The sequence below is a fragment of the Ammospiza nelsoni genome, chromosome Z, assembly GCF_027579445.1.
Source record: "Ammospiza nelsoni isolate bAmmNel1 chromosome Z, bAmmNel1.pri, whole genome shotgun sequence".
Classification (NCBI taxonomy): domain Eukaryota; kingdom Metazoa; phylum Chordata; class Aves; order Passeriformes; family Passerellidae; genus Ammospiza; species Ammospiza nelsoni.
In genome coordinates, this window is record NC_080669.1 from 28,441,648 (window position 1) to 28,457,510 (window position 15,863).

Below are 15,863 nucleotides of genomic sequence, written 5' to 3' on the forward strand. Positions count from 1 at the left end.
AAAACCCCAAGGTTAGGAGATAAAACCCCCTGACTATTATAATTTAGTTTCACTGACTCTGTAATTGCAAAAGTGAAGTCAATGCATTTTCTCTGCCTGATGGGGAGGATACAAAAGTAAAAGGTCAAGGCTTTATCCATCTGTGGTTCTGTCACTGACTTAGTGTATAATCTTGCACAAATCACTTTGAGCTGTTGTGTATCAGGTTCCTAACTAGCATAGTTAATGGCGTCTTCTTGCTCTGCAAATAATTTTAGGTCTATGTTAATTCTAGTAGCTTAATAATGTTAATCAACATTAATTTATTGGACAATGCTTTTAAATGACTTTTGTGTGCCTATTTTTCTGTACTAACGCTTCCAAAACTGTTTTTATTGTCATGACTGTAAGATGTATTTTAAATCCTTATTTTTACTATTTTATTTTCCCACAATTGGTAGCAAAAAGGGATTTTCTTTCAGCAATGTGTGCTGTTTTCCTCTAATGCTGGCTTACATCAATGACAAGTGATCTGAAAAGTCATGCCATCACAGCAGTATAAAAGTATAGCTTGAAACTTTGACTTAATTCAGAATTGTTCACAGTTGCATTCATTCAACACAACTATTTATTCTTTTATTCCCTCATCCATTCATTCTCTCATGCACCCTGCTATTCCCTGCATTATGTATCAGTTTGCAAACCTCTGGGCATGTTCAATGCCCTTTTCACTGACTTACTAATAACCTACCACCTGTTCACTCACTCACTCTTGGACAGATCTGCCCTCGGTCTCAGACCTGGCTGCTTTTGGTCTCCTCTCAGACCCTACTCTGCTCCTGTATCTTCTACCCTGTAGCTTATTTGTTTGTGAGTTTAATTAAGGACTGCAGGTTTAAGAGCACCATCAGTTGTTACAGCTTTCTTTAACCCCTTTTTCTTTCTTAATTGCTTATTTATTTTTCCTGGCACAGATTTGATACAGCTTGCCTAGACTTAATATACCCATGTGTATATTCAACCTCAACACATTGTCTAAATAAGTGTGTTAGAACTGAGGCAGTCTTTATATACTATTACTTTGCAGAAAGCATTATGTGTCCTTTTGAAGATTAGGCTTTATTATGCTTATAGTAGAGGTTTTTAAAAGCATGTTTCCTCCATGTCCTTGGAATATCCATTATGGAATTGATGTGGACATGTATTAATAATTGTTCATTATATGATCTCATTGCCACAGTATGCAGTATTTGGAAGATTATTATCTCTTTTAAGAAAACAAAATCAGTTGTAATTACCATGAGGACCAGAATCTTTAGCCCTACACCACTAGCTCACTTACAACCCAGATTAATATTACAGGCCTCTGGAAAACCTCTCAAATTTGTGTCAGAGGTCATTTGGTTTTTAGTCCTGTGAAAAAAATTACTTATAATTGTAACCAGAAGGAATTTTCAGTGGTGCAATTCATGGTACCAGCTGTAAGTTCCCAACACTGTTATTACTAGTGCTTTCTTTTTCTCATCAAATCCCATTTGGTAATAAATACTTGAAAGAAGGTTTTAAATGTGATTGAGAATCTGCCATTTGACAAGGTACAAGTGTAAATTCATTGTTTCACGTCCAATCTTCAAGTCTGTAAGACTCTCCAGGTTTTGCTGAGAATGGAGATTGAAAGCTACTTTATAAAAACTAACAATATAGTTCTTAAAAGGTAATGACATACAACCTCAATAGAGTCAGAAATAATGGAAATTTTGTCTTGGTGCTAGCCTTTGCTCCAGTTCTTGTGCCACTCCCAGTTTTTGGAAATTTGCGCACACTGCAGGCTTCAAGGGGAAACCTGACAAAATCCCTGTGATTTTCCTACTCAGAGCTAAGAACTGCCCAAGCCTAGATTTTGTAAAATGAGAGATTAAAAAAGCATCTTTGTTTCTTCCCTTGGAATATCATTTCATAGTTGTATCCCTCAGGACATGCTTAAAGTCTTGCCTACACTATGGGGTTTTGCTAGCATATCAATACCAGCAGTCAGTCCCAGTGGAGATCAGGTTCATCTTCTGATGGTATAAACTACAGCAATTTCCCAAATACAAAATGGCAAAGACTTTTTTATCATGCTATTCTATTTTCAGCAAAGATTTTTCTGGCATGGGTTCATTTGACCCTTTCATTTATGCTCCTGTAAGACTCATCAGAAGTGGTTCTCCCCCTTTCTTCCAGACTGTGGCTTCTCAGCCTCTCCTGCTTCCCCTTGCTGCTGTCCCCCAGAGCTGGGCATGACTACTTTCTTCTCCAGGCTTCATATCCAATGCTTTGATGGCATTATGGCCCTATTTGATGTCAATGGCGTGATGAACACTGGTTATCCAGTGTTAAGCTGGACTAAGTTACATCACCATTCTGAAAATGTAGCGCAGGAAAACTCATTTCCCACTGTTTACCACACAACAGACTGTTTTCTGGCTATGCTAGTACCTTCCTTCAGATGCTACCATTTTGTACACTGAAATATCAAGGCTGCTTTGCATGTAACTTCTTTAATCTGAAGTTATTATCATGTCTGCATGCTTTAAGATGCTCGATTTCCTCAATGATTTGTTCTTGACATTATTTCTTACCTCACCTAGCTAATGTGAATTATTAGAGATTGACTAGCATGTTATTGTAAAAATATAATATTGTGTAATGCTGGAATTTAAAGGTCAGCCAGTAAAGCAAGTGCTAATACCTGACAAACTAAATATTTTGTTCAGTCTTGCTTCAATGACTACTGCTAACCAAGCTATGGCAATCTCATGACACTGGTATCACCAGTTCCACAGCAATAAAAAACCCAAACCAAACCCCAATCTAAAACCAAACACTCATGTGTTGGTCCATGTCATTCATCTGAACAGTCACACCAGGCGTGCACGAACATGATGGTAATCAATAACTCATCAGTGACTCAGCAGAAGGATCGCAGGTGAGATCTGTGCATTTACTAACCTATTTTCTGTCCTCCTTTTATATACCGCCAAGCAGTCACCTAAGCGAACCTCTGCTTTTAAGGTGCAATACGAGTTACTTCATTCCTATGGTACCGAGAGGCTGGATCCCAGGGGCGGTTTTCCCTGTGGTCTGCGGCGAGCGGATCCATCCTGCCCGCGACGAAAAGGCGGAGGAGGAGCAGTGGAATGCGACAAGTGGCACTAGGTGCGAGGAGCTGCGGCGGCTCTCGCTCGGCCCGGCTGAACTGCGGGACACCGCACCTGCTTTCGGCAGAGGCGCCTCGGTGCCTTGCTAAGCCGCGCAGCCCCAGGTGGCGCGGGAGGAGCCCCGGCCGGGCTAATGTCACCCGGTGCCGTTGCCGCTCCGGCCGCGCCGCGGGGCAGCTGCCGTTAACGGGGCCGCGCCGGGCGCGGGGGGAAGGCACGAGGAGCACCAAAGAGAGGGCAGCTCAGGCCCCTGCCCGAGCCCCGGGAGCGAGGGCCGGGCCCGCCCCCAGCACCGCTCGGCCGCCATACTGCGGGGCAACCCAAACTTGTTACACACGGGCACCAACTCCTCCTCCTCCTCCTGCCCCTCCCGCCGCCGCCGCCCTGCCCCCGCCGGCGAGGGGAGGAGGGGGCTGCGCCGGCCCAGCCCCAGCCGCGGGGAAGGCGCCGAGGCAGGCAGGCGCCGTGCGAGGGAGCGCCGCAGCCCCCCGCAGGTAGGAGCGCCCGGCGGGGCGGGCTGTGCGCCGGCCGGGGAGGAGGAGACCGCGGCAGGGGGCGGGCGGAGAGAGCAGGAGGCGGCGGCGAGGGAGCGGTCGGCACTGGGGCACCGACCGTCCGTGCCCGCCGCGCCTTCTCCCGCCGAGGTGGGTGCGGGGCTGGGGGACCCGGGCGTGGGGGGGGGGGCGGGGGGAGTGGCGCGGCTGCTCCTAAGAAACGCAGTCCGTCCTGCCGCCTGACAGGGCCCGGGCCGCCGCTGGGCTCGGGCGGGGGGCTCGGGCGCTGGCAGCCCCCGCCTGCGACGCGGCCGGACCGAGAAGGAGAGGAGGAGCCTCCAGCTGCAGCAAATGAGCGAGGGCTGCCAGGTTTATAAGTCTGCTTTTCCTCCCACCGCCCCCGAGCCCCGCTGAATCCGGCGGCAGCGACCGCCGGCTGCGGCCCCGCCAGGTGCGTGCCCGGGGTGGCGGTCGGGCCCCCGCCGCCCGCGCTTGCCGCACCTGCCGCGGAGACGGGGTCCGGGGGCGCGCCCCAGGGTGGTGAGGACGGATGCGAGGCGTTTTCGCCTGGCTGAGAAGTGGTCGGTTTCCAAGGGCCAGCAGCTCAGGTTGCCAGGAGTGTGTCCGGGCGTTTCGGGGAGGCCGCTGTCTGCTGGGAGCCGCCGTCCCTCGTTGAGCGAAGAGCAATACGCGGCACTGGGTGCTTGCCGTGGGGTAACCGGCTGCATGTGTTCTGAAGAGCTGTTATGTGCTGCTTTAATTTTTAGCTGTCAGGAGAGTTTAAATCAGGTTTCCACAGAGGTGCTGAGTTTGCAAGGTACTGGTGAAGAGAGAGTTTTCTATCCCCATTTGCCCCTCAGCTCATTCTGAGGGGATGTCCTCACTGCTTCCCGGAGGTGTGGGTTGTTGCATGGTATTTTCCGCGTATACAAAACTACGCATCATGGGCGTTTAAGGGAGAGGGATTGAGTGGATGAATGCAGCCGTGGTAACTTCATTGTTGCAGCTCCTTTCTATTACGTGACTGCCTTTAGCAGGGAGGGGAACAGGAGCTTGATCCTGCCCTGGTGTAGGAGGGAACCTGATGGATGTGTAGATGGAAGGGATTTTTCAAGTCTGCTTTTTGGTTTAATGCTGAAACGTGTTCCTGCCTTCATGGCATTATTGTCACGTACCTCTTACGGGGAGTTACTTCGGCTGAAAAATGTGAAAAATCACCTTTAAGTTTATAGCACCCAGGTATTTCTAGTAGCTCTGGAAATCAGTGTAGTAATAAAGCCTCTTTTTTAAAGAAAATTGAAATTCTCGCAGTAATTAGCACATGTCTGTTGAGTGCTTTGTGCCCATCAGGCTCAGAAATAGCTACTGACCTCATACTCCCTTTTGGATACCTGTCTGGAGATTTTGTTAGAGAACTGTTTAATGACTTCTTTTATTAGAAAGAGTGCAAGCTCAGGCAGTTACGCAAGTGCGCCTAAAGGAAGCTGTGCTGGCTGCATGGATGGCGAATGTGGAGGCCGAGCCGGAGTGGGAGTATCGTTTACAAACTGAGTTAGAAAGGGGCATTGTAAGAGAGGACCGAGTGGCTCGTGTTGGGTGACACGCTGTACGTACCATGTTCCCTGCTGTGCAGGGAAGAGCGTTTGTACCGTGTGCTGCCTATGGATGGATGGCCACTCATTCTTTCTGGTAGCAGAGATGAATTATAGGTGACTTTTTCCACTGGAAGCAAACGGGTGGCATGAGAATGTGTTACTGCGTTTATATGCTTAGAGGGGAAAAAAAAAAGGGAGGCTTTGTAAATGGGGAGCTGGATTGACAGATGAAGTCTGTCTTTACTATCATCTCTTGGCTTGTAGAGGAAGTATTTCACCATCTCTCCCTCCTTCTCTGAAGCAATTACTTTATATGGCTTTTTCAATGGTCCAGGATTGCTGCAGAGTCTGCTGACAAAAGCTGCTTGCATTCATACCTACCAAAATAGGTCTATAGCTGGTTTTTAAATTTCTCTCGTGTTTTTTTTTTTAAGAACAAAAGCCATTGTAGCTACTTCCACAACAAATTAAGTGTTTGATGTGAACGGTTCTGTTTCAAAACTGTAACACTGATTCATAGGTTTTTCTGGACACTCTTAAGTACAGGTGTGCCCACAGACTTAATTTAATATGATGTGTTGCCATCTCTTTGCTGGTACTATGATTCAGTCTTCTTTCCTCCCCCCACCATCCCAGTCCCTGCATAAACAGCTATTACATTGAACACTTGATAACCTTTTCTTCCAAAATGCGTGGATTCATACCATTAAGAGGTCCTGCAAAAAGAAGAGATGTTCTAGATGCCTTGGCACATCCCATGCTGGCCTGCCTCTTGAGCAGCTGAGCCTCAGAGTTGCCTGCTCCGTGCAGCCTTTTGCTGGGGAGGAGCTAGAGAACTCGAGAGGATCTGTCATCTGCTGAAGGCCACTGGGGTGGAGTTGAAAGCTACACTGTGCTTGCTCTGCAGCTCACTCTTGTCCTCTCTCCCACCTGTCTTAGGGGGTGTGTGCCAAGTGAATATTTTCGTTTTAAAATACATTTTCTTAGCTGTTTTCTTGCAGGGAAGCAAGTGGGAGGTTTCTTTCAGTCATGTCGAAATCAGTTATTGTTCTGGGCTGCTAGCATTAGATGTAATACTTGCATATGTCACCTAGTTTGCAAAAGGTGTTGATAAGTAGCTAGGTGGTTGTGCCATAATCTGATTGTTAAGTATGGCTTTTCTAAGTGGGAGTCTAAATCAACAGAAATAAAATCTTGGAGCATTTCTATCATGGTTATGTTATCTTGGAACTCCACTGATTGATTGTTTTGTTTGAGTTTTGGTTTTCTCCAGGAAAAAGGGAATCTCAAGCTAGTTGTTGCAACAGGGATTTTGTAGATAACAAGAATATAAAATATTTCTCCTGAATGTTCAGAGCTGAAGTTATTTAACCCAGGTTTTGCCATGCAGAGGTAATGAAATAATTGCCAAAGTTGACTAAAGTGTCTTGTAAGCCTCCAGTGCTTCCAAGTGTTGGATCTCGTTGAATTCATATTTTGTGATTTGAATGAGTTGAAAAGTAGCTTCTGAAGGTATATGACCATAAGAGCATTATTCATGAGTGGGTGGTGATTGATGATGAGTCTTACTAAACTAAAAATCAAATACTTGTAGACATGACTGAGACAATTTCTCACAGTGTTTTAAATTCTGGGTAGCATGTGAGAATAAGGTTTGAGATTTAAAGATGACAACAGAAACAAGTAAAGCAGATAGGAAACTTCCATTGTGGTAATATTAAACAGTTTGGTGGGGGAGTGTGGTCTGTTGTGCCCTATACTCAGTTGCTGTATGCCATGTTAATTAACTGAAGAAAGGTATGCTCATTTGGAAACTTGCATAATATACAAGGAGCTGGAACTGCTTTTGGCTTTTTGTTTGGTTGCTTTTTCTCTGAAGTTTTCTGCCTCCTTTTTTCTAACTAGTCATTTCTCTGATGATAAAGCAATGTTTTATAAGGCCTTCTTCATCTGGCTTTGCATGGTAGTCCTGTGCCTGAGTGTTTAGGTAGATAGGTAAAAGAAGTGTATTGAAAAGAATGAAGAAAGTCCCACTTAAACTTTACTTATGTCTTGAGCTTGGGAAGTTGAAGTGCCTAAAGAGCTGCTTTTCATGGAGCATACAACTGGTTGAGTACCAGAAGGTACTTGGGAATGCCAAAACTTGGGAATGCCAAAAGGCACTGCCAAAGCTTCCATTTGCAGTTAACTTGCCTGTGTATTGATATAGCTGTGCAGGCTAGATATAGAAGCTGTTTTAATTGTTTTCCTTCTGATATGAAGGTTTTGTCCTTGTTCTTGGATGGACTGATGAAAGGAACCAAGAATTACTTTTTCTGTTCCCATAGCTCTTCAGCTACAAAGAGAAAAAGTAGAACCTCCTATTTCAGACTAATGTATGCTGCCATCCTGGATTGGGAAGTTACAGATCTTGCTGTCCAGAATGGGATTAATGAGGTCTTACATTTAATTGTATTCTGGCCAAACAGCTTTTATGTTCTTTTATCTGCCTGTAAAGTTCCAGGAACGCGAAGGCCTGTTTAGCTTCTGGATGTGCTACTTTAGCCTGCTTTCATTCACCACGAGGGAGGATACTGCCTGCCTGCAGTAACAAGTATGTTGAGCTCCTCTTCTAGCCAAGGGTGTCCAAGAGCTGCTCTGTTTCCTCCTGCTCCCTGTAACACCAAGTTGTGGTGCAGTGAGCTTCTGGGTATGTCTATCTTTCTGAAAACAAAATTAATAAATGTACCAGAGCTTACTTTTACTAGGTGTAGTGCTTTCTCTTTTTTGATTATGGGATGGAGGAGGGAAAGAAGACTTGTATTGAATGAAGGGTCATGAGTGTTTTTTTCAGTACTGTAACTCTGAGACTTTTGACACATCAGTCTTTTAAAGCACTAAATAGCAGCCTTTACTTCAAGAGTATGTTGTTCTGTACTGGGGGAGCCAGTTCTTGTGGCCTGGGTGAGGGGACAAAACAGGTGCCAAAATAATAAAGAACTGTAAACAGATGAAAATAATAATAAAAATCTGTAGATGTAAGCAGATAAGGAACTTAGGAACCTTTATAAAGACTACACAGAGTTAATTGAAGATCATGTTTGAAGTTTAGAACCAAGTTTGTTGGTACAAGAAATAGTGGACACATTTTTATTTTTCTCTGTTCTTCCACCTATTTCTTTTTGTCTCTGTTCATGTACAGCAGTGAACTCATAATCCACTAGGCATTTTCTGCATTGATCCTCTTAAAAAATTAGTATTAGCCTATATATGAAGCAGGCTAAAGAGGATTGAACACTGCTGCAAAATTAGTACCTGTTGGCCTCATTGGAAGGACAGGCAGGTTCCCTGTTTCTTGTATGGTTGTGTGTTCCACTGCAGGGTTGTGCAGGCTGAGCAAAATGTGTTGATAAAGCACTGGTATGGAAGTGACTTGGGAATATATGGAGTTAGCAGACTGGGAAATTGTGGTGTCGTTCGTGCATCTGATTACTTAGCTAGGAGACAGAAATGAATATGCAAAGCAGGGGAGGGTTTATGGAGATGGCTACTTCTACTGGGAAAGCAGGGAGACGAGAAACTTTTACAGACTTGGTTAGCTCTTTGCTGGTGTACAACAGAGAGACCAAAGGTTGCCTGGAACCTAAAGCAGGTCTGACACAACTGCAGCAAGGCGAGACAATGGGGAGGCTGGAGTTCCCTGTGCCTGAGTAAAACCTCCAGGTCCATACAGATTTGCATACATTGCAAATGGCAGAGCCAAGGAGTAGGGGGAAGAATGCATGAAACGTGATTATAGTTCTTGCTTTGTTGAAGAGTGGTTTTCACCGCCAGCCTTTAACAGTATTTCTGAGGTTTTTTCCTTCTCTCAATATAAAGAAGGCATTCTTCTTGCCCCAAATCGTTGATTTATAAGTATATGCTCAGTTGTGCTTTTTTTTAATAAACAAATGATACTGTATGAACTTTGCCATTGAATATACAAAGAGATGAATAGAAATGTGAAGGCTTTTTGTTTTTATAGAATGTCTTTGTTCTCATTTCCACTGAAAGAGATAATGAGTTACAATTGTGTGTTAGTGGAAAAATAATGCAGGATGTATGGAAGAGACCTAGAGATGTGGAAGCTCTTGTATTTATATGTGAATTCTCTCTCTGTGTAGATTTTAGATATTCTGGGGAGAATGGAGCAATATAGACTTTTTAAAAAACAAAATGCACATTGAATTGACGTCTTAAATCAGGTCATTGAAGTTGTGCTTGACATTGGTTAGGTTTGTTGTAATTAAACTCATAATTCTGGAACACTTCAGAAGGAGCTGTTGTTGGTTTTGCTGAGCATGATATGGACTGGTCAAAGTTTGTGTGAGGACACATTTAATTCCATAATTTAGCTCCATAAAATGCATTCATTAGTTTACCTTTCTGGTTTGCAGATCATTTCTTGTGACAGTAGGAAAGACTAAACTGGTAATACTGTGTGGTGTTTGGGACTGTCATATGGGCATGGACAGTACTGGTTTGTTTGCTAGAATTACAGTAACTTGTAAGAATGCATGTCAATGCAGTATTTTACATATGCTCTTCTCTGTGCTTTCACCTCATCTAGTAATGCTTGAATTTATTCAGAAGATATTTATTAAATCACATTTAAGAAATAAAATCCCAGTTGTTGCAAGCAGAACACTTAACTGTTCAGTAAAATCAGATGAGACTCTTTTTCTTTGTCTGAGGATGTAAGGAAGACAGTTTGTGGAACGGGGGGATCTTTGGACCAGCTGATACAATGACAGGCTTTGGGACAATCAATATTCTCTCGACCTAATCTTATAAAATATTTATTGCCCTTCTTTCTGAGCCCCATCTTGGATGTTCTCAGTAGACTGTAATTCATGCCAGACATTGCACTGTGGGCCATGAGGTATTGCTGTGTCTAAATCTGTACTCAGTTTGAGTATTGTAAGAACTCTCTGCAAAGCACTTTAGAAGAGAAGAGTGGTCTGCGCACAGAAGTTAATAATCAGGCCCTCGTCTTGCTAGCAGGTTTGTGTGGGTGGAACGTAGCTGAGGCTGGGCATATGCCTGCTGAGGTTGCCCTCTAGTACAGGGACCCGCGCAAATACGCTCTCTTGACCTCTCAAAATAACAACGACAAAAATCCAAACCAAACAAACCCCCCCCCCATGACAACAACAACAAAACGATCCAAACCGGCCAAAAACACGCACACAACCCCCCCTAAAACAAAAACCCCAGTAGCAAGCTTTAGTTGTCTGCAGACTTTAGGAGTCTGCTGAACCAGTGCTATGCTTAAAGCTTTTTTTTCTCCCATATAGCTGTTGTTTCTTTTCACTAAAAGTGCCCTAAAATGGCCAGAGGCAAGAAATTCAGGCATTCCTTTTTCCACTCAGCAATTGAATATAATTACTAAGGATTTGCTGTAGGTGAATATGTATGCACACACAGATCCCCATCTGTGTATGGCTAGATGTACCCCACCCAAAGTGTCTATTTGTCAGAAGATTATTGATTGATCAGACCTGTAGATGTAAAGAAAATAAGTGCATTTGATGGAATTAGTGTCTCCGCCCAGAAAGCAAAGCTACAAAAAACTCTGCAAAGCCATTAAAAAGTGTCTGTATTTTGCACAGTGGTAGTCATTAATGTTTTCTTTCCTGTTAAAATCTAGTCTTATTTAGATGAGAGAGTGACTGCCTTTTTCTTCATTAAATTGTTGGGATTGTTGAAAATCTAAATGTTTAGATGTTTGGCCCTATGGAAATAAATTTACTGCTTAGTTATATCTTACTTAGGTTTTACTCAGCATCAGTGATACTGATAAACTGCCTTGAAAGGTCATCTTGATTATCTTCTAGGTAAGTGAGACATAGAATGTAGTTTCATTTCTTTGGTACTGGAATCAGTTGTGAAGGATTGTGTGATGAATATGTGAGACCTTTCCATAGGCTTAAGAGCTTTTATTTCTACAATTTCCTCTCTCTGAAGAATTAAAAAATAAAAGAACCAACCCATAGGTATACATTCTCAGTATATTAACTGTTTAATGTACTTGACTAGCTATTTTTAATGAGAGTCAATACTACTGAAATAGTTTCTTTCTTAAGATATGTAGATAAATTTATTCTAAATGTATGTTAAATCTTACCTTTTATGTGTCTAAGGGATTTATTACTCCAATGTCAAAGGGTATGTGGCACAAATCTATTTCATACAAACATGTGACTGTATAAATGTGTATATTGGCTCATGTGTGTATTAAGATGTTGATAAGAACGCATTTTTAGATGGTTGAATATGCCTCTTTGGAATTAATTTAAAATAATATTTTATAAAGGCATCTGTTTTGCAGTTGCCTTGAAATGGGCTGCCTATGTGCATGAATTGTGCATCAAATGGTACATGCTGATATCCAGGAATTCCACTGAGATTTTTTAAGAACTTCTTTTTCCCTCTTTAGCGCTTACAACCATCAGAGGATTATTCAGACGCTGTCTTGTGTTCTCTAATTTAATTGTTGGCTTTTATGAGAGTTCAGTTCCTGTTGCTGCATGTCTGCCTCTGTTTTTCGTCATAGCTCTGCTTTCCATCTTCTGGAATAGGATGGAGAGTTATTGTATGTCAATTGTTTTGGAAAAAGGAGTTTCTCAGCAGATTATGAAATGACGCTCTTGATCAGGTGGAGCATCTGATGGCCTGTGCAACATCTGGTTTCTGATTAGTGTTTGCTGAGAAGGCAGTATACTTTGAAGATGAATTAGCTGTAATGTGAGGGAGGGATGATGCTGAAGTGGATTTGGGAGCGTGTCCCGGGGGAATGGGTGAGTGCAGCAGAAAGTCACTTGAGCAGGAGTAGTTACTGTTTGTCTGTGGACGGTAAATGGAGTCAGCTGTGCTAATTTCTATGCAGTAAATGGCCTCTGAGAGTCAAAGGTGCTAATGTGGCCCTGTCATTACAAGGCGTCTGGCAGGGAAGGGAGCTTTGAGGTTTCCACAGAGAGATGTTGGCCTGCATATTTCCATGGCAACAGCCATCCTGTACACGTTTAAAACCTTTGATTAAAGATACAGAAGGGAGGGGGAGATGTTTTTAAAGTTACAAATGTATAGCTTTAACTTGATCTTTCATTTTAACAATATCCCTTATTTACAGTCCTTGGAGTGTGGAGATATTTATAAGGAACAGAGCTGTCGTTTTCCCATTTGACAGACTCTGAGATGGCATTTGGGGGCATAAGTGATGTTCTGGAGATGAATATCTGACTTTGATTGTAGCTGCACCAACATCACTCTGCCAGCTTAGTTGCTGTTTGTTCACATTAGTGTATTTTGTACCAAAATTCTACTCAAAGTTTATTATGCAAGGGGTTTGTTACTGATAAAAGTGTTTGTGAGAATTTGTGCAAGAATTTTAAATAAGTTAGAGACAAAACTTCTAAATTGTTTTAGATGGTGGGATCTATTTTTTTTATCTTTTACATAAGCAGGAAAGGTGAGTTTAGCTCACATCCTCACCACATGGCTTAGAAAGTAACAAGACTTCTAGTTAAAAAATCTTTTCAAAATTTATTAACTAATAAAACACTACTAATAAAGCTATTTATACTTTAAGTTAATATTTAAATATTTTATCATAAAGACTCATGCTACAGGGTAAGCTTTCTTAACTAATCATAACACACAAACCTACAATACTATACCCTAAAGCTCTAAATTTTCCTCTACTTAGTTTAATGTGTTTCTACTTTAAACTATTAATCCACATTCTCACTTCCAACACCTAAATTTAGAAGACTTTTCCAAAGTCTCAGATCAAATCCTATGTTTAGTTCTAAGCTTTGTCTTACAAGCCCAAAGTTCTGAGAATTCCCTGCATTTCAGATTCCAACATTTGAGGAAACAAGCTGCTAATTCTCTGTTGAATAAGATTTATTTTCAAAGCGGAGGAACATGAGATAGCCTAAACTGTAGTTTCTTGAGCAGTATAGTAGCTGATGTGCAAAAACCTTACACTGGAGGGGAGAGCAAACTGTTCCTGCAGAAACTTAGGCTTTCTCTTGGCTTGCAAGCTATGTGGAAGGCATATTTGTGCTTGCTGCATCTTCAAATCTCTGCCTCCTTTCCCCATCTCTGTGTTCTTGACAGTATTTTTCTTCATGCAGTGGTGGCCAGGTATCAGGATTGCAAAAGGAGTGTTCTCTGCCCAGGTTAGCTGTTCTTACTTGTAATTCTCAGGTGCACCATGTTGCACTTCCTGGGAGTTTTTGTTACCAAAAAGCACTAGAACTTTGCCACCCACCACTTCTCTTGGATCATCCTTGTGAAGAAATAGTGAATTACTTTTGCGTTTCACGTTTGTGCTAGAAGTTGAGCTGTAATACCAGAACTAATGCAATGGGACCTTTGCAGAAGGATGAAATAAAACTCTGTTTCTTCTGTGCCTTTACTTTGGACAACTAGGCTGTCTTTTTGCTTTGGACTGGTCAGTGGTGACTCTAGGTGAGGCCGTTACTATATTGGTGAGGGAAAATGACAGATATTTTGTCGTGACTGCATGCAGAATCACTCCAGCATTTTGCCATCATTTCTTTCAGAAGGAAGAGGTGTACTGATGCTACTAAGCTTAGTGGTTGGTGATTGATAGTTTAAATGGACAGAGTTGCCTAGGGTTGCCAAAACAGGAAATTTTAGTGCTGCAGATGTATTGTTCCATCTGAATTGCTAAGGCTGAGCAGACTGTGGTTACTACGAGCCTCAAGTACTGCTTCTGCCTTGACCATGAAGCAAAGCACCCTTCATGCTCCACTTATACAGATCCCTGATGTTCCTTGAGGGAGTTTTTGGTACTGAATGACCCAGTTGGTTACTGTGGAAAGTTCATAGTGACTATGCAAATAGGACTGGAAAGTTCACGACGCTGGAAGATATCCCAGAAGGATAATCTCCATTATAGAAGACATAGGGAAAAAAATACTTGGAGGAGAAATTATAAAGTATTGCAAACTCCCTTTTTTCATTTAGGCTGCAAAGGATAATGATCCTGTTACTAATCTGTGTAATTTTTTATTAATTCCCATGTGTTTGGAATGGTTTACAGTGACTTCTGATATGAATAAGTATTTCTGCTCACTTTGAAATAAGAGATATGTGTTGTCTGCTAGGGATCTAAGTAAAAGCAGAAAACAGGTCTTTGTGACATCCGGACCACATATCAAATGGACATGGCAGCATAGTTACAGCATTTCCATCAGTTTTCTCAAATTAGAAAGGTCAGTATGGGTGTTTGGTTTTTTTTAAAGTAGGCAGAGGATGAAGCATTGTTTTGACAATTTTTGGTTTTAAGCAGAGTTAAACAGATGCATTTTAAAGCCAGAGTAGCTTTTGGGTCAAGTTGCCTTAGTGCCTGAATGCAAGATGTCATGCAAGTGAATATAGTAACATCCAGGATGACCATGATCATGTCTTCTGAGAGAAGAGTTCTGTCAGTAAAACACCAGTCACAACCCCCCTCTCTGGGGTTTTGTTCTGGTGATTACCACCGGAGAAGAAAGTTGTGCTGTTTTTTTCAGCTTCTGCAATGTGGCAGAAGGACATTCCCATAGCAGTTTTAGTGCTAGGAATGGATTAGAATAATGCTTGAGAGTAGAAAGCATTATTTGTTAGCTAGCTTCTCTCCCAGTTACAGCTAAGATTCTAATCACTGTTTTAGGGTCCTGAAAACTTGTTTGCAAACTTTGTGAGGATTTATGTCCTGTGTAGAGGATAATAGAGAATAAAACCAAGCAAGATCCATATAAATAACATTAATTGAAACTGCCTAAAAGGGAGATAGAGATGTCTAGAGGTGGGAATTAAGTGGTCTAAAGGATACTGAAAGTGTGTGTTCGAGTTTGTAGATGGGTACATAAAATGCAGAACAGACTCTGATGATCTGAACATGTGCTTCTGATTGGAGAGGTGCTGTGGCAGCTCTGAGCTTGAATTTTCAGACCATGATGTTTGGGTAGTCTTTGAACATTTTGCCCTGATCCTGAAATGTCTGCCTGGATAAAGCTCAGCTGGAATAGATATGCATCTAGAAGATAATACTGTAGCCTTTGTTCGGGTTTTGCAGAGAAAATGAAAAATGTTTGGCTTCTGAAAAATGTTTCAATGATCTCACTAGGAAAAGCAATGTGGATTTTTAATGTAGTACTTACATTACAGCCAGTAACACCATAAAAATGTTTGGTTAGATGTCCTTGCAGGATTGCTGCTGTGACTTCAAAACTTCTTCAGATGTGATCAAATGACTTCAGCAGGCTCTTTTGAGACCTTTCCTGAGGTGTTGAAATCCTTTGTGGTTGCATGAGTTCAAGATGTTAAAGTCCTGAGATGTAAGACTTTATAGAGTCAAAAATTGTACATGTAGCTGAGATTCTGTATTTGGTTACTTAGGCAACGTGCTATTATTTTTTTTCTTTATACATTGCCACCCCTGAGCGTGCCCTGTGTTCAGATAGACGAACCCTTTGGTTAGGGTTAAAATTAATCAAATTGACAGTAAAGCATTTTTATAGGCCATACTATCTGAAGGTGGCATATATTAAGATTATTGT

At 42.1% G+C, this 15,863-nt stretch overlaps 1 protein-coding gene across 3 annotated transcripts in view; it reads left to right on the plus strand.

The window, feature by feature from the left end:
• The first annotated feature begins 3,717 nt into the window (after window positions 1–3,717).
• The window catches only part of SEMA4D (semaphorin 4D), a 99,383-nt gene continuing 87,237 nt past the window's right edge, over window positions 3,718–15,863 (plus strand). For all 3 annotated transcript variants that reach the window (XR_009420452.1, XM_059492863.1, XM_059492861.1), the window contains exon 1: window positions 3,718–3,823. The gene's annotated coding sequence lies outside the window, so the exon portion shown is untranslated. The remainder of the gene's footprint in view (window positions 3,824–15,863) is intronic.